The sequence below is a fragment of the Hyla sarda genome, chromosome 9, assembly GCF_029499605.1.
Source record: "Hyla sarda isolate aHylSar1 chromosome 9, aHylSar1.hap1, whole genome shotgun sequence".
NCBI lineage: Eukaryota > Metazoa > Chordata > Amphibia > Anura > Hylidae > Hyla > Hyla sarda.
In genome coordinates this window covers 16,379,879-16,399,523 of record NC_079197.1, presented here as the reverse complement: position 1 = coordinate 16,399,523, position 19,645 = coordinate 16,379,879, and the positions used below count along the sequence as shown (strand labels likewise).

Sequence of the window (19,645 nt, the reverse complement as noted above, 5' to 3'; positions counted from 1 at the left end):
CATGGCATTCATACTGTTTCATAAGCTCATGGCATTCATACTGTTTCATACGCTCATGGCATTTATATTGTTCACTCGCTCATGTCATACCGGCCGGCCTCAGCTGATTCCTGTAGCTGGGGGCCGGCGTTAATAGCCGACATGCGGCGATCGCCGCACCCGGCCATTAACTCTTTAGATCACCGCTGTCAAAGCTGACAGCGGTGTCTAAAGGGGCCTTTATCCCGTCCCTGGTGGTCCAGTGGGGTGGATCGCCTCCCCCTGCAGCGCGATCGCGGGGGTAGATCCACTGCTGAGGTAGCCCGAGGGCTTACCTCTCGTCCTATGTCGGCTCCTGCACTCAGACTGATAAAGCCTGGCAGGGCCAGGCTTTATCAATCGAGCACAGAGCACACAGATCAATGTGGTTTTAATGAACCACATTGATCTGTATGAGGAATCAAATGATTCCTCTTAAAAGTCTCCTAAGGGGACAAAAAGTGTAAAAAAAATAAAATAAATTTTAAAAAAGTTTAAAAACACATTAAATCCTTCCTTATTAAAAATTTAAATAACCCCGCTTTTCCATATAAAAATATATAAACATAATAAAAATAAACATATATGGTATCGCCGCGTGCGTAAATGTCTGAACTATAAAAATATATCATTAATTAAACCGCCCGGTCAATGGCGTACGCTCAAAAAAATTCCAAAGTCCAAAATAGCGTATTTTTCGTCACTTTTTATACCATATAATAATTAATAAAAAGCGATCAAAAAGTCCAATCTAAACAAAAATAGTACTGATAAAAACTTCAAAATATGAGCCCTCATACCGCCCCGTATGTGAAAAAATAAAAAAAAGTTATAGGGGTCAGAAGGTGACAATTTTAAATGTATAAATTTTCCTGCATGAAGTTATGATTTTTTCCAGAAGTGCGACAAAATCAAACCTATATAAGTAGGGGATCATTTTAATCGTATGGACCTACAGAATAAAGATAAGGTGTCATTTTTACTGAAAAATGTACTGCGTAGAAACGGAAGCCCCCAAAATTTACAAAATGGCGTTTTTTCTTCAGTTTTTTCGTACAATGCTTTTTTTTTTTTTCAGTTTCGCCGTAGATTTTTGGGTAAAATGACTGATGTCACTGCAAAGTAGAATTGGTGATGCAAAAAAAAAAGCCCTCATGGTTTTTTAGGTGCAAAATTGAAAGGGTTATGATTGAAAACGAAAGTGAAAAATCTGAAACGCTTGGTCCTTAAGGGGTTAAGAAGGTGGGGATTCTTAAATGAAGGGACAGACAGTGTGAGTCAGTTTAGGGTTTAGATTGATTCTAAATCTGGAAAAGGGTTGAACCTGGGAGATTCCTAGCAGAAGTTGTCTGAGGAAAGGTCATATGATCAAGGTTCCATTCATTTTAAGGTCACTTTTTCCCCTGACCATAGGTCTCCCACTGGTCACAAAAACAGAGGTCAAGTGTCCCCAAGTGAATAGATCTGCAGTAAGCATTCTCGGCCACCAAGAGTCACTCTCTATGTGACTTCAGAATGTAGGAGAGTTCAGCGCTCTGCAATGTTCAGACGTCTCGTAGACAATCAATGAAGCATCGGCAAAGCATGTGCGCTGCTGCTTCATTCCCAGGGAATATTTGACCTCCATTCTGGCGATCAGTGGGGGTCCCACCTCTAAGAGTTCCATGAAAATTTTAAAGGGGTACTCCCCTGGAATTTTTTTTTATCAACTAGTGCCAGAAAGTTAAACTGATTTGTGAATTACTTCTATTTAAAAATCTTAATCCTTCCAGTACTTATCAGCTGCTGTATACTACAGAGGAAGTCCTTTCCTTTTTAATTTCTTTACTGTTTGACCACAGTGCTCTCTGCTGACACCAGGAACTGTCCAGAGCAGAAGCAAATCCCCATAGCAAACCTCTCCTGCTCTGGACAGTTCCTGACATGCAATAGTAACAACCTTGGGGAAACCCTGAATAAAGACCCTCTCCGGTCTAAAACGTAACTTTTATCCTTTTTACAACTAATAATTAAGGGTGCTCAATTAAGGGGGCTCGATTACCACTAGGTGGCAGTGTGTGATTAAAATTGCAATCCCTTATTTGTTATATTTCAGTTCTATGGCATCCTATGCATGGATGTAAGTGACCGCGGAGCTCTATTTGCAGTTCTCTGCTCTGATGCCGTCTACAGACTTAGCATCACAGATCTCCGTGGTCCATCCATATTCAAAAACAGGGATTGAGCTAAAATCTATTCTCCTCTGACTCAACGTTTCGCCAGTAGGAACTGGCTTTTTCAAGAGTACCTCACACTGCAGAGAACTGCAAACAGAGCTCCGCGGTCACTTACATCCATGCATAGGATGCCATAGAACTGAAATATAACAAATAAGGGATTGTAATTCTAATCACACACTGCCACCTAATAGTAATCGAGCACCCTTAATTATTAGTTGTAAAAAGAATAAAAGTTAAGTTTTAGACCGGAGAGGGTCTTTATTCAGGGTTTCCCTGAGGGGACTTATATCCCCAAGGTTGTTAATATTGCTCTAGTAGCCCATAGATCCCTCAGGGGGTATTTTCGTTAGTTATAGTTCCTGACATGGACAGAGGTGTCAGCAGAGAGCAATGTGGTCAGACAGAAAAGAACTACACAACTTCCTCTGTAGTATACAGCAGCTGATAAGTACTGGAAGAATTAAGATTTTTAAATAGAAGTAATTTACAAATCTGTTTAACTTTCTGGCACCAGTCGATTTAAACATTGTTTTCCACCGGAATACCCCTTTAATTCTAATTTCTGTCATTTTTCTCTATTGACTAGATATCTCATATAACAATAATGTATCTGGGAGTTTTGTGCTGAATTAGCCACCTAAATAGATCAAAGCACAAGGTGACACCATCATGGGGGGCGCTGTGATCCGTTGTGTAGTCTGCTTTTGCTTGTTTCTCTTTCTCTCTACGTGTTGTCAGTCCGATCCCTTCTGCTCGAAGAGATATCTCCTATATCTCCAGACGGATTATTTCACATATGACCGAATCCTTTTAATCCCCTAATAATGATCGTATGCCTGTAGCGGCCCCCCCGAGATGTTCTGTCATTTCCATCTCCTTATCTGTCTGATGTGCGGAGTATATGGCCACAATGTCACCTCGCAGTCGGGGGAGTCACATAATACAAAAATACGGTAAATCGAAAGGGATGAGATTCTTAGAAAAAAATTGCTTTTTCCTGAAACAGCGCGACTCCTGTGCATAGGTCATTGTTTCCCAACCAGGGTGCCTCCAGCTGTTGCAAAACTACAACTCCCAGCATGCTCGGACAGCCAAAGGCTTTGTGGAAAACATTTCCTTAAAAGGGTATTCCAGATTTTTTTTTTTTTTATTTGACTGTGCTACAGGGGCTGTAAAGTTAGTGTAGTTCATAATATAATGTCTGTACCTGTGTGTCATGGTGGTCTCTCATTTCTTTTGTGATTTTTTCCCAATGTTTATTTTTTAACAGCATACAAAATGAGTGTCGTCTCAGCTTTTCCCAGGTTGCAGTGCGGCCCGAGACATTACATCACTAGGCAGCTGATGACAGGGAGCCTGACTGTGCTTCAATGGGTAGAGCCACCGCTGGGTGGGAGGGAGATCATTCTGCAAGGAATTTTAGTTTTGTAACAGCTGGAGGCACCCTGGTTAGAAAACACTGGTCTAGTGCAGTGGGTGGGGTGGTTGATGTGTGGGAGGGAGAAAAGTGACCTCACACTTACAAACAAGGAATCATGGGACTTGTAGTTGAAGGGAGGAAATTTCAACAGGAAATAGTCAGTTCACAATAAGATAGCCACAGTGTTATGGGGGACTCACGACATAGTCATTTAGCCCCAAGACGAGCGCAGATCCTTCCTAATCATGTCCATTACTGTTTGGCAGGTACGTACTAAAGTCGCCTTATTGTGGAGAACCCCTTTAAACTTTGATTAGATATGATTATGATAAGCTATGATAGCCCCATTAAGCTATGACATGAGTTACATTCTGAACCTAAATGACAATAAGTGACATCAAAAGTGATGTCACTTATTTGCTGCAGATGTCAATGGGGCGAATCCTGGTGGGAATTAGCCAAGGGCCAGCCTCAGATGTCTGCCATGAGGAATACATGTTGCCCTGTTAGAGAAATGCTCATACGCCAGTCTGTAACATCCTAAAACTAGTCATAGTCATATTCATATACAAAGTCAATACCAAAGGCGAGTACATTCCAGCTAGTATATACAGTAAGACATGCAAATTATAAGACTTTGAACAAATAACCTAAAATATGCTCTCCCCACTATGGGAAGTTTCCCTCCCCCCCCCCCCCCCCCCCCAGCTCCTTTGGGGATTCCCATGCCATCCATCATTCTATCCCTGTGTCTGACCTTCTGAGTCAAGAGCTCACTGCTGAGGCTGCAATGTGAACCGACACCTGAGAGAGTCCATCATAGCTACAGAATACATAAATCATATTTTGTGTGCAATCTCCTATAGTGTTTTAGATGTTTTACTAGCAGAGTACACAGCATTTCTCAGTCTTCTGTCCTCATATCCCGTCCTCATATTCCTTCCTCATATCCCATCCTCACATCCCGACCTCATATCCCGTCCTCATCTCCTATCCTCATATCCCGTCCTCATATCCCATCCTCATATCCCATCTTCAAATCCCATCCTCATATCCCGTCCTTATACCCTAACCTCATATCCCGTCCTCATATCCTGTCCTCATATCCTGACCTCATATCCCATCCTCATATCCTGACCTCATATCCCATCTTCAAATTCCATCCTCATATCCTGTCCTTATACCCTAACCTCATTTCCCATCCTCATATCCTGACCTCATATCCCGTCCTCATATCCTGACCTCATATCCCGTCCTCATATCCTGACCTCATATCCCGTCTTCACATCGCGACCTCATATCCCGTCCTCATATTCCTTCCTCATATCCCATCCTTATACCCTAACCTCATATCCCGTCCTCATCTCCTATCCTCATATACCATCCTCACATCCTGACCTCATATTCCGTCTTTACATTGCGACCACATATCCCATCCTCATATTCCTTCCTTATATCCCTTCCTAGTATCCTGTCCTCATCTCCCGTCCTCACAATCCTACCACATATCCCAACCTCATATCCCGTCCTCATCTCCCATCCTCAAATCAAGTCCACATATCCCAACCTCATATCTTGTCCTAATCTTCTGATCTAATATCCTGTCCTTATATCCCAACCTCATTTCCCAATTTCAAATTCCATCTTTATATCCTGTCCTCATATGCCGTCCTCATATCTCGATCTTAAATCCCGACCTTCTATCCTGACCTCATATCCCTTCCTCATATTCTGTCCTCATATCCCTTCCTTACATCCTGTCCTCTACCCTGTCCTCATATCCAGTCCTTATATCTCAATCTCATATTCCATTCTCCTATCTCATCCTAGTATCTCAAACTCATATCCCGTCCTCATATCCCGTCCTCATATCCCGTCCTCATATCTCGTCCTTATATCTTGTCCTCATATCTGGTCCTCATATCTCATCCTCATATCTCATCTTCACATCTGGTCCTTATATCCTGACCTCATATCTCATCCTCATATCCAGACCTTATATCTTGTCTTCATATCCTGACCTCATATCTCATCCTCATATCCAGACCTTATATCTCGTCTTCATATCCTGACCTCATATCTCATCCTCATATCTCATGCTCATATCTCATCCTCATATCCTGTCCTCACCTCACGTCCTAACTATTCTCAGCATCTGTCTATCATCCGGCAGTCGGCAGGATGTTTAAAAGTCCCGGGCAATCTTTGCAGCCCAAGAGTAACACGCTCAGCAGATGTACCGGAAGTCCTATAGACTTGCATGAGACAGCAGAGAAAGCCCCCCATCCTCACAAAAGAGGGTGGGTTAGGGCTTATTTAACTCTAATTAATGTGTAGTTGACATATTAGTAACATGTGACCAAGTTTCATCTAAATATCTCCAGCCGTTTGGAAGTTATGCCTGAACATACACAGGTGAAACCCGAAAATCTAGAATATCGTGCAAAGTTCATTTATTTCAGTAATGCAACTTAAAAGGTGAAACTGATATTTATGAGAGAGACTCATTACATGCAAAGCGAGAGAGATTAAGCCATGATTTGTCATAATTGTGATGATTATGGCTTACAGCTCATGAAAACTCCAAAGCCCCCCCAATTACTACGTGTTGGTCCACTTTGCTTCATTAAAGGAGTACTCCAGTAGAAAAAAAAGAATGTTTTCAAATCAACTGGTACCAGAAAGGTAAACAAATTTGTAAATTACTTCTATATAAAAATCTTAATCCTTCCAGTACTTATCAGCTGCTGTATGCTCCAGAGGAAGTTGTGTAGTTCTTTCCAGTCTGACCACAGTGCTCTCTGCTGACACCTCTGTCCATATCAGGAACTGTCCAGAGCAGGAGAGGTTTGCTATGGGGATTTGCTTCTAATCTGGACAGTTCCTAACACGGACAGAGGTGTCAGCAGAGAGCACTGTGGTCAGACTGGAAAGAACTACACAACTTCCTCTGGAGCATACAGCAGCTGATAAGTACTGCAAGGGTTAAGATCTTTATATAGAAGTAATATACAAATCTGTTTACCTTTCTGGATTTTGAAATAGAAGTAATTTACCAGTTGATTTAAAAGCATTTGTTTTTCAGTGGAGTTCCCCTTTAAGCCCAGGGTCAATGCATCCGTCTACCAGGAGATTTTGGAGCGCTTCATACTTACTTTCCTTTTACGTTGCATTAATGACATTTAATGGACTTTTGCACAATTTTCAAATTTTTCAAGTTTCACCTGTATACACACACACACACACACACACACACACACACAAGTATATATATATATATATATATATATATATATATATATATATATATATTTATAGATATACATATATACATAATCTTATTGGGGGAGATTTATCAAAATCTGTGCAAAGAAAAATTTGCCCAGTTGCCCATAGCAACCAATCAGATGGCTTCTTTCATTTTGCAGAGAACTTGTTAAAAATGAAAGAAGCGATCTGATTGGTTGCTATGGGCAACGGGGCAACTTTTACTCTGCACGGGTTTTGATAATTGAGTTTTAAAGATAGATAGATAAAAACTTTCCTAAAAAGCCTTTGCAGCACTGGGGTTGTTCTTTATTTAGACAGGAGACATAAGCGGTTGTCAGCTGTTGTGACGGAAAACCATAGAGCGGTTCCTGTTTAGGTTTTATATGAATGAACGTTTTTGTTCTGTGTAAGAATCCAGAGCGGGCGGTGCTGTGTGTGTTTTCAAAATGCAGGTGCATTAGGGCTGTTTTCCCAACCAGTGTGCCTCCAGCTGTTGAAAAACTACAACTCCCAGCATTCCCGGACAGCCAAAGGCTGTCCGGGAATGCTGGAAGTTGTAGTTTTGCAGCAGCTGAAGGCACCCTGCTTTGGAAACACTGTCCTAGCCTAACTACGGGTCTCCTGACCTGACAGCTGTTGGAACTTGTGTCCATAGTATGAAGTTAAAATGCTTCCCTATTAGGCCAAGTTTTTATACAACTTATTTTTGGCGTAAAAAAAAAAAACTCCCCTCTAAATGTGCAATTCCAAGGTATTTTCCCTGTGTTTTTATCATTACAAGTCATGTGACTCATTCATCATGTGACTCATTCATCATGTGACTCATTCATCATGTGACTCAAGGATTTCTACTTAAAGGGGTACTCCGCACCCCTAGACATCTTATGCCCTATCCAAAGGATAGGGGATAAGATGTTAGATCGCCGGGGTCCCGCTGCTGGGGACCCCCGGGATCTCGGCTGCAGCACCCACCTGTACAGCTTCCACCTCACACCGGCAACGCTGGAGGCTTCGGATCCCGACCACAATGGCGGACGAGCGTGATGTCATGACTCCGCCCCGTGTGACATCACGCACCGCCCCCTCAATGCAAGTCTCTGGGAGGTCCGTCACGCCCCCTCCCATAGACAAATCTGTTTAACTTTCTGGCACCAGTTGAATAAAAAAAAAAAAAAAAAAAAAGTTTTCCATGGGAGTACTCCCAGCATGTTCTTCCTTTATATCAGTACATAGAGCAGTTTATTCCAACCAGGGTGCCTCCAGCTGTTGTAAAACAACCACTCCCAGCATGCCCTTCCTTTATATCAGTACATAGAGCATTTTATACCAACCAGGGTGCCTCCAGCTGTTGTAAAACTACAACTTCCAGCATGCCCTTCCTTTATATTAGTACATAGGTACATAGAGCAGTTTATTCCAACCAGGGTGCCTCCAGCTGTTGCAAAACAACAACTCCCAGCATGCCCTTCCTTTATATCAGTACATAGAGCAGTTTATTCCAACCAGGGGGCCTACAGCTGTTGCAAAACTACAACTCCCAGTATGCTTTTCCTTTATATCAGTACATAGAGCAGTTTATTCCAACCAGGGTGCCTCCAGCTGTTGTAAAACTACAACTCCCAGCATGCCCTTCCTTTATATCAGTACATAGAGCAGTTTATTCCAACCAGGGTGCCTCCAGCTGTTGCAAAACTACAACTCCCAGCATGCCCTTCCTTTATATCAGTACATAGAGCAGTTTATTCCAACCAGGGTGCCTCCAGCTGTTGCAAAACTACAACTCCCAGCATGCCCTTCCTTTATATCAGTACATAGAGCAGATTATTACAACCAGGGTGCCTCCAGCTGTTGCAAAATTACAACTCCCAGCATGCCCTTCCTTTATATCAGTACATAGAGCAGTTTATTCCAACCAGGGTGCCTCCAGCTGTTGTAAAACTACAACTCCCAGCATGCTCTTCCTTTATATCAGTACATAGAGCAGTTTATTCCAACCAGGGTGCCTCCAGCTGTTGCAAAACAAAAACTCCCAGCATGCCCTTCCTTTATATCAGTACATAGAGCAGTTTATTCCAACCAGGGTGCCTCCAGCTGTTGCAAAACTACAACTCCCAGCATGCTTTTCCTTTATATCAGTACATAGAGCAGTTTATTCCAACCAGGGTGCCTCCAGCTGTTGCAAAACAACAACTCCCAGCATGCCCTTCCTTTATATTAGTACATAGAGCAGTTTATTCCAACCAGGATGCCTCCAGCTGTTGCAAAACTACAACTCCCAGCATGCTTTTCCTTTATATCAGTACATACAGCAGTTTTTTCCAACCAGGGTGCCTCCAGCTGTTGCAAAACTACATCTTCCAGCATACCCTTCCTTTATATCAGTACATAGGTACATAAAGCAGTTTATTCCAACTAGGGTGCCTCCAGCTGTTGCAAAATTACAACTCCCAGCATGCTTTTCCTTTATATCAGTACATACAGCAGTTTATTCCAACCAGGGTGCCTCCAGCTGTTGCAAAACTACAACTTCCAGCATGCCCTTCCTTTATATTAGTACATAGGTACACAGAGCAGTTTATTCCAACCAGGGTACCTCCAGCTGTTGCAAAACTACAACTCCCAGCATGCCCGGACAGCCGAAGGCTGTCCGGGCATGCTGGGAGTTGTAGTTTTGCAACAGCTGGAGGCACCCTGGTTGGGAAACACCGCAATATCTATATGATATAATATATATATATAATATATGTGACTTTATAAGGTTATTTGTCTTTTATTTGTTATATGTCCTTTGCGGTTAGATCCATCCCAGTTCTCTCCGGAGGGGTTAACAGGTTGTCCAGCGTTCCTATCTTTACCAGCAGTTCTTCTCCCCTCCTTTGCCTCCTCCCTGTTCTCGCTCCTCGCACATTATTATGCAGGTCACATCTTTAGAGCCCACTGTCCTTTATTGGCCGCGATATAGTAAGAAATCCCAATCCCAGCATGCATCGCAGCACACGGCTATATATAGTGGCAGAAATAGCCGGGACAGCTGCTTGAAGACACCAAGCCTTCTCCTCCTTGGCCTTTGGGTTCCCCTTGCTTAGGCACGGACAGGTCAGTACAACAGGGCATCAGCCGCTGCGGGGTCAAACAAGTCTCATGCCTGGATGCAGATGTCTCTTAGATGCTCAGGACTCTATGACCGATGCTCTTTAATAACCGGTGGTGGTTTATTTAATGGGAATTATTCTGTAGGGTTATGGTCAGCGTAGGAGCTGTCTGGACATCTGGTCCCTTGTAGGGTCTTATCCGTCACCGCCACCTGTTCCTTAGGCTAAGAATTGAGGATTTCATTCTCTGACAGACCGTACGGCATTGTTTTCCAACCAGGGTGCCTCCAGCTGTTGCAAAACTTCAACTCCCAGCATGCCCGGACAGCCATTAATGTACATGTTGTCCTTATATGCCCAAAATGGCACCAGAATGGACACCAGTGGGGGGTGGGGGTGGGTGCAGGACTGAAAAAATACCATTTTACTGCACATCTATGTAATTGGTATAAGCCCATGTCTGTGACACCCCAATACTAGATGGACTTATGACGCGTTTTGGGAGATCACAGCTCCCTTCCTCAGATTGCAGGTGTGATATATTAATGTACATGTTGTCCTTATATGCCCAGAATGGACACCAGTGGGGGGTGGGGGTGGGTGCAGGACTGAAAAAAATACCATTTTACTGCACATCTATGTAATTGGTATAAGCCCATGTCTGTGACACCCCAATACTAGATGGATTTATGACACGTTTTGGGAGATCACAGCTCCCTTCCTCAGATTGCAGGTGTGATATATTAATGTACATGTTGTCCTTATTAGCCCAAAATGGCACCAGAATGGACACCAGTGGGGGGTGGGGGTGGGTGCAGGACTAACAAAATACCATTTTACTGCACATCTATGTAATTGGTATAAGCCCATGTCTGCGACACCCCAATACTAGATGGATTTATGACGCGTTTTGGGAGATCACAGCTCCCTTCCTCAGATTGCAGGTGTGATATATTAATGTATATGTTTTCCTTATATGTCCAAAATGGCACCAGAATGGACACCAGTGGGGGGTGGGGGTGGGTGCAGGACTGAAAAAATACCATTTTACTGCACATCTATGTAATTGGTATAAGCCCATGTCTGTGACACCCCAATACTAGATGGATTTATGACGCGTTTTGGGAGATCACAGCTCCCTTCCTCAGATTGCAGGTGTGATATATTAATGTACATGTTGTCCTTATATGCCCAAAATGGCACCAGAATGGACACCAGTGGGGGGTGGGGGTGGGTGCAGGACTGAAAAAATACCATTTTACTGCACATCTATGTAATTGGTATAAGCCCATGTCTGTGACACCCCAATACTAGATGGATTTATGACGCGTTTTGGGAGATCACAGCTCCCTTCCTCAGATTGCAGGTGTGATATATGTGGTACATATTGTCCTGCATGCTAAGAGTTGTAGTTTTGCCACAGCTGGAGTCACACTGGTTGGGTAACACTACGTCAGGGTGTGATACATCAATCGTTAATTGGTACAGATAAAACTATAAAGTAGTCTTGATGGGTTTCAGGAGATCACATGGAGATCCTTATAGCCCCAAAATGGTGCCGGAGTGTACACCAGTGGGGGAGGGGTGGGGACAGGACTTACTTAAAACCATTTTACTGCAAATCCGTGTCATTTGTGTAAGCCCATGTCTTTGAGACCCCAATACTAGATGGACTCTCACCACTTGTGGTCATGCGTATCACCCTTTATTTGGGGGGTAGCGTAGGATAGTTGGAACCGAAAAACTGAAAAGTTATAAAGAGTAGTGAGAATGGTACTGCTTGTGCATAAATCCTCTAGAGTCGTCAGGGCTGTGGCAAAACTACAACTCCCAGCATGCCCAAACAGCCATTAATGTAAATTTTGTCCTCATTTGACCAAAATGGAACCAGAATGGACACCAGTGGTGGTGGTGGTGGGGGGGGGGGGGTGATAGAACTAACACAATACCATTTTACTGCACATCTATGTAATTGGTATAAGCCCATGTCTGTGACACCCCAATACTAGATGGACTTATGACGCGTTTTGGGAGACACACAGCTCCCTTCCTCAGATTGCAGGTGTGACACATTAATGTACATGTTGTCCTTATATGGCCCAAAATGATGGACACCAGTGCGAGGGTGCGCATTTACACAAAACATTTTAATGCAAATCCGTATTATTCGTGCAAGCACATGTCTTTGACCCCCCCCCCAATACTAGATTGACTCATGACGTGTTTTGGGAGAGCACAGCTCCCTTTCTCATTGTAAGCACGATGCATTAATGTACATGTTGTCCTTATATGCCCGATATGGAGTCAATATAGACACCAGTGTGTGTGTGTGTGTGTGTGAGTGTGAAAGGGGGAGGGGGTAGTCGTAGACTTACCCAAAACCATTTTACTGCAAATCTGTGTAATTCGTGTAAGCCCATGTTTGTGACACCGTAATACTAAAAGGACTCTTACAATTTGTGACACATGCCTGTCACCCCGTATTTAGGGATTGTGTAGAATAGTTGTGGTGCAAGCGGTCAGTGACTCTTCTGGCATCCCTTGCTTGGAACCTGAAAACTGAAGAGTTATGAAGAGTACTGAGAATGCCGCTACTTGTGCAGTGGTAGTGCTTGGCAAAACTACAACTCCCAGCATGCCCTGACAGCCTCTGGCTGTCCGAGCATGCTGGGAGTTGTAGTTTTGCTACAGCAGGAGTCACCCTGATTGGGAAACACTGCATTAGGGTATGAAGAAGTGATACAGATAAAACAATGTAATAGCCATGACGCATTTTGGGAGAACATCTCCCTTCCTCAGGTATGAAACATTAATGTACACATTGTTCTTATAAGCCCAAAATTGTACCAGAATGGACACCAGTGGGGGGGGGGGGGGGGGTCAGGATTTACACAAACTTTCATAATAAGAGTAATAAAACATAAGTATATACATAAAATAACAGGTGTGCAAACAGATGTACAAACATTTATTATGGTTATGCATGATGCTAGATGTGGGGATGACAGCTGTCCGGGCATGCTGGGAGTTGTAGATTTGCAACAGCTGAAGGCACCCTGGTTGGGAAACACTCCCCCCTAACCCTAGACAAGACAACCATTGATTTCAGTACAGTCATTGTAATATTTAGTTTCTCCAGTGGTGGCGCTGCAGGGGTTCTGTACACTTACTGTTGGGTAAGCTGTACGATTTCAGGGAATTCAGCATCAGGACTGTGGGGGACCCTTCGAAACTTTTTTTTTTTTTTAAAATCAGCTTTGTTTTTCTAATCCTTGATAACTCCTTCAATGCTAATTTCCAATAATCTAATCTCATGTATATGGGGCCGCCTGATTCTGTTGGATTTTAACATATCTGGTACCTTGAGAGATAAGCTGCCGCCGTATAAGTCTTATACTTCGAGAGATAAGCTGCCGCCGTATAACTCTTTAACAACCAGTGTCCTGGGGTAAAGTAGAGGACACACTGGGGGACACACTGAAGGACACACTGGGGCACACACTGGAGGACACACTGGGGGACACACTGAAGGACACACTGGGGCACACACTGGAGGACACACTGGGGCACAACCTGGGGCACACACTGGAGGACACACTGGGGGACACACTGGGGGACACACTGGAGGACACACTGGAGGACACACTGGAGGACACACTGGAGGACACACTGAAGGAAACACTGGGGCACACACTGGAGGACACACTGAAGGAAACACTGGGGCACACACTGGGGGACACACTGAAGGAAATACTGGGGCACACACTGGGGGACACACTGGGGCACACACTGAAGGACACACTGGAGGACACACTGGGGCACACACTGGAGGACACACTGGGGCACACACTGGAGGACACACTGGGGCACACACTGGAGGACACTGGAGGAAACACTGGGGCACACACTGAAGGACACACTGGGGCACACACTGGAGGACACACTGGGGCACACACTGGGGCACACACTGGGGCACACACTGGAGGACACACTGGAGGACACACTGGAGGAAACACTGGAGGAAACACTGGGGCACACACTGAAGGAAACACAGGGGTACACACTGGGGGACACACTGAAGAAAACACAGGGGCACACACTGGAGGACACACTGGGGCACACACTGGGGGACACACTGAAGGAAACACAGGGGTACACAAAGGTGGACACACTAAAGGATACACTGGGGAACACACTGGGGAAACATCAGAGGTCAAACTAGGGGAAACACTGGAGTACACAAAGGAGGACACACTGGGGAACACACTGGGGTACACAAAGGTGGACACACTGGGAAACACACTGGGGTACACAAAGGAGGACACACTGGGGAACACACTGGGGAAACATCAGAGGGCACACTAGGGGAAACACTGGGGTACACAAAGGAGAACACACTGGGGGGCACACTGAAGGAAACACTGGGGTACACAAAGGAGGATACACTGGAGGAAACACTGGGGTACACACAGGAGGACACACTGGGGTACACACAGGAGGGCATACTGGGGGACACACTGGAGGAAACACTGGAGGACACACTGGAAGAAACACTGGAGGAAACACAGGAGGACACACTGGGGGACTGGAGAACACACCAGAGGAAACACTGGGGTACACACTGGAGAAAACACCAGAGGACACACTGGGGGACACACTGGGGGGGGGGGGAGACACGCCGGGGCACACAACGAAGGACAGATTGGAGGACCCACTGGATGACACACTGGTGGACTTACCGGAGGATACACTGGGGAACACACTGGATGACACACTGGAGGACACACCGAAGGACACACTGGGACACACACCGAAGGACACACTGGAGGATACACTGGATGACACACTGAAGGACTCACTGGAGGACAAACTGGAGGATACACTGGGGAACACACTGGATGACACACTGGAGGACACACCGAAGGACACACTGGGGAACACACTGGATGACACACTGGAGGACACACCGAAGGACACACTGGGGGACACACTGGAGGATACACTGGATGACACATTGAAGGAAACACTGGGAGACACACTTGAAGACACACTGGTGGACAACACTGGGAGACACACTGGAAGACACACTGAAGGACACACTGGGGGACACACTAACAGCGAGGACAGTTCTTGACAGATCTGACTATGGTTCTCTCTATAGTTTCTCTGTAAATGACTCTTTTTGTCGCTTGCACAGAAATCAAAATCACAAGATCTCCTCTGGGATAAAAGGAAAATGCAAATAAGACCCAGACTTGTGGGCCCGGAGATTGTTCAGGTTATGTAAATAGAATTCCCTTATTCCCTGCAGTCAGTACGACAGAAGCGCTAGGAATTAATCCGCCCCATACACATGTTCTTTCCTTGTCTCCATTAACATGAAGTCGTTCCTGTATATAAAATTGTTTTGGGAAAAGCCTCGTAACCGCTATACGACCGCCATTACTTTTTTCGCCTTTCTAAGGAGGCTGAATCGCATACAGGATTAGGCTGGCAGCTATACGTCCTCCGCTTCAAGATTTGGCTGCTTCCTTCCAGGATCAGCGCCACTCATGTCCATGGATTGTGTGCGGTATTGCAGCTCGAAATCTATAACCACTGGATTTATGACTCTTATTTACTGATGATTATACATTAAGGGTACGTTCACATGGGCAGATTAACATGTAGCATATTTGCTGCAGAAAATCTGCAGCGGATTTTGCTACCATTGACTTCAATGGGTCATCAGAAAATCCGCAATAGAGGCAGTTTTGCAGATTTTCCCTCGGACCCATTGACCCAGTAGATTAACTGCAGCAGATTTTCCGCAGCAAAAATGCTGCAGAATTTCTGCAGGTAATCCACCCCTGTGAACGTATCTTAAAAGCATGTAGGGTTTAACTATAATAGTGGTCTCCAAACTGCGAAATGACAGATGTTGCAAAACTACAACTCCCAGCATGCCCGGACAGCCGTTGGCTGTCCGGGCATGCTGGAAGTTGTAGTTTTGCACAGTTTGGAGACCACTACAGTTTGGAGACCACTACAGTATAACATGTAAAAAAAGATTTGTACTCACCTGCCTCCGTTCCCGGCTGTGCCGCCCCACTGCTTAGAGCTTCCTGGTGTCTGTCCTGCTCAGCCAATCACTGGATAAGGCGGGACAAAGAACAGGAAGCGCATCAGCAGCAGGACTGACACCATTGCTAAAGAACTGCAGGGTATCAGAGACAGGTGAGTACAGTTTTTTTTTATATCACACCGCCATCCTTAGCATTTGTAAATGTAAACTCTCAGGGTATGTTCACACTAAGGAATTGACAAGGAATTTACTCGCGTAATTCCGCACCAGTATTCTGCTCCAATTCCAACTTGAATAAAAGTTCCATTGACTTTAAAGGGGTACTCCGGTGGAAAACTTTTTTTTTTTTTCTAAATCAACTAGTGCCAGAAAGTTAAACAGATTTGTATATTACTTCTATTAAAAAAAATCTTAATCCTTCCAGTACTTATTAGCTGCTGAATACTAGAGAGGAAATTCTTTTCTTTTTGGAACACAGAGCTCTCTGCTGACATCACAAGCACAGTGCTCTCTGCTGACATCTCTGTCTATTTTAAGAACTGTCCAGAGTAGGAGACAATCCCCATAGCAAACATATACTGCTCTGGACAGTTCCTAAAATGGACAGAGATGTCAGCAGAGAGGACTGTGCTCGTGATGTCAGCAGAGAGCACTGTGTTCCAAAAAGAAAATAATTTCCTCTGTAGTATTCAGCAGCTAATAAGTACTGGAAGGATTAAGATTTTTTAATAGAAGTAATTTACAAATCTGTTTAACTTTCTGGCATCAGTTGATTTAAAAAAAAAAAAAAAGTTTTCCACCGGAGTACCTTTTCGCCGCTGAGATCGGGTGAAATTCCATGTGGAATTATATTCTGGCAGAAGATTGAACATGTTCATTCTTCTTGCGGAATCTGGGGGTAAAAGCCCATTGAAGTCAACGGGACTTTACTTTTCCAACTTTTCCAGACGAAATGAGTTTGGAGCGGAATTGATACAGAATTGACGCAGAACGCCAAAATGGCTGAACATCCTCCACAGCATTTCTGATCCTGCTCCTGATTTCCACTTTAAATTCTGTGTCAAATTTTGAGCCATTCCCACGCTATTCCGCACAAAATTTAGCGCCAAGCAAAAGATGGCACAGTTGCTGGGTACTCCAGAGGAATAGAATTTTTTTTGTAAATCAACTGGTGCCAGAAAGTTAAACCGATTTGTAAATTACTTCTATATAAAAACCTTAATCCTTCCAGTACTTATCAGCTGCATTATGCTCCAGAGAAAGTTGTGTAGTTCTTTCCAGTCTGACCACAGTGCTCTCTGCTGACACCTCTGTCCGTGTCAGGAATTGTCCAAATCCCCATAGCAAACCTCTCCTGCTCTGGACAGTTCCTGACACGGACAGAGGTGTCAGCAGAGAGCACTGTGGTCAGACTGGAAAGAACTACACAACTTCCTCTGGAGCATACAGCAGCTGATAAGTACTGGAAGGATTAAGGTTTTTATATAGAAGTAATTCACCAAATCTGTATAACTTTCTGGCACCAGCTGATTTGAAAACATTTTCTTTCCCTCAGGAGTACCCCTTTAATTCATTGTGGTTGGGTCAACAAATTGTCATCAGATTCTTGCGTATGGAAGCATGTCTAATGGACTCCCCCAGGTCTCCATGCCCCTCGCTGTGCCCTCTGTATAACTCAGTGACTTGTAGCCAGATATACAGTAGTTTAGATTTTGTAAGAATTAATTAGGATTTACTTTGTATATAAATAAATATTCAACCACCCGCCTGAGCCCGGAGCAAAGTCATCTCCAGAGAGGGCAAAGGCGGGTAAGGCTTCTTTCACACGGACGTCATGTTTCTGCCATTTTTATGCTGAAAGAGGTCATAAAAAAATAGACAAAATAACTGAACATAACGGATGACCAATGTTATCTAACGGGCATTCCGTCAAAATAACGGACATATTTATCCGTTATCACCCGTTATTTCATCCATTATTTTATGTCCCATATTTTATTCCCATGTTCTGAGCATGCGCGGTACAAATAACGGATCATAACGGACGTTAAAATAACGGGAACATCCGTCACCCATAGACTTCAATGTTAAGATTTTAACGGCCGTTATTTCACCGTTATTTTTGACGGGACAAAAATGAGTGCATGCACCATCTTTTGTGCCGTCAAAAATAACGGACATCAGTCATAAGGGGAGGGGAATGGGATTTCTTGACAACTGTTTTAGGGACTCTCTGACAGTTTATGATGGTAGTTTTTACAGGTGCCTTACGGTAGTGTGAAAGGGGTCTAAAGGGGAGTAGGGGAAGGGATACTGCATATAAAGGCACTGCTATTACATTATTATTTATATATATATATATATATATATATATATATATATATAAATAGGTCTAGATAGATAGATAGATAGATATTTACCAAACAAGAAAAGTCAGCAGCACTCCAAAATGCGGTGAAAAAATTGTGGATTTATTTAGCCTAACGGCAGAGCAACGTTTCGGCTGCCCACTTGAGAAAGGCTGCAAGTGGGAAGCCGAAACGTTGCTATGCCGTTAGGCTAAATAAATCCACAATTTTTTCACCACATTTTGGAGTGCTGCTGACTTTTCTTGTTTGGTATCTACAATTGACCCGTTACCTGGGACAACGACCTGCTGGCACCTGGCGCTTTCTTCTTTCCTGGGTTGAGCTGCTTCAATTTTTTACTTAGATATATTTATTTATTTATTTATTTATTTTTTAAGTGACTGTCTAGTAAATTACTGTTTTTTTGTTGTTGTTGTTTTTTTATTTGGTTGCAGACTTTTGAAAATTTGGCGCAATTTAAGGCATTTCCCCTTTCCCAAGGCCATGCCCCTCTTAAAAAAAAAATCTATGTGGTGCAAACAAGGCAAAATTTAGGTGAAAATGTATGCTGTGCCCCCTTTTTTTTAACAAATCTGCCGCAGTGTATACAAAGTTAGTTTTGAATACAACCCCCCCCCCCCTCCTTCGGCTGTCCGGGCGTGCTGGGAGTTGTAGTTTTGCAACAGCTGGGACCCCCACTGGTCACGAGAATGGAGATCAGTTATCCCCCAAGTGAATGGAGTGTCTGCCACTTTATTCACTGTCTATAGCAGTGTTTCCCAACCAAGGTGCATCCAGCTGTTGCAAAACTACAGCTCTCAGCATGCCCAGACAGCCTTTGGCTGTCCGGGCATGCTGGGAGTTGTAGTTTTGCTAGTTGGAAAACTTCTATAGATAGAAATTGATGCAGCAGATGCTCCATTCACTTGGGGGATTATACTGGTAATCAGTGAGGGTCCCAGCTGTTGCAAAACTACAACTCCCAGCATGCCCGGACAGCCTTTGGCTGTCCGGGCATGCTGGGAGTTGTAGTTTTGCTACACCTGGAGGCACACAGGTTGGGAAACACTGGTCTAAAGGATTTCCAAACATAGCTGAGCAATGTTTGAAGGTTCCCTACAGAATGAGCAGGGCTGATATCCTGTGGATAGTGGATAACTTTTAAAGGGGTACTCCGGTGAAAACCTTTTTTCTTTTAAATCAACTGGTGGCAG

General features: G+C 44.0%; 1 protein-coding gene across 4 annotated transcripts in view; it reads left to right on the top strand.

Annotated features, from left to right (window-relative positions):
- AK1 (adenylate kinase 1) overlaps positions 1 to 19,645 on the top strand; it is a 71,849-nt gene that overhangs the window by 26,360 nt on the left and 25,844 nt on the right. Inside the window, exon 1 of one of the 4 annotated variants that reach the window (XM_056540456.1) lies at positions 9,969 to 10,023. The exons of the other annotated variants lie outside the window; for them this stretch is intronic. The gene's annotated coding sequence lies outside the window, so the exon portion shown is untranslated. Of the gene's footprint in view, positions 1 to 9,968; positions 10,024 to 19,645 lie in introns of those variants that run through there. 4 annotated transcript variants of the gene reach the window in all.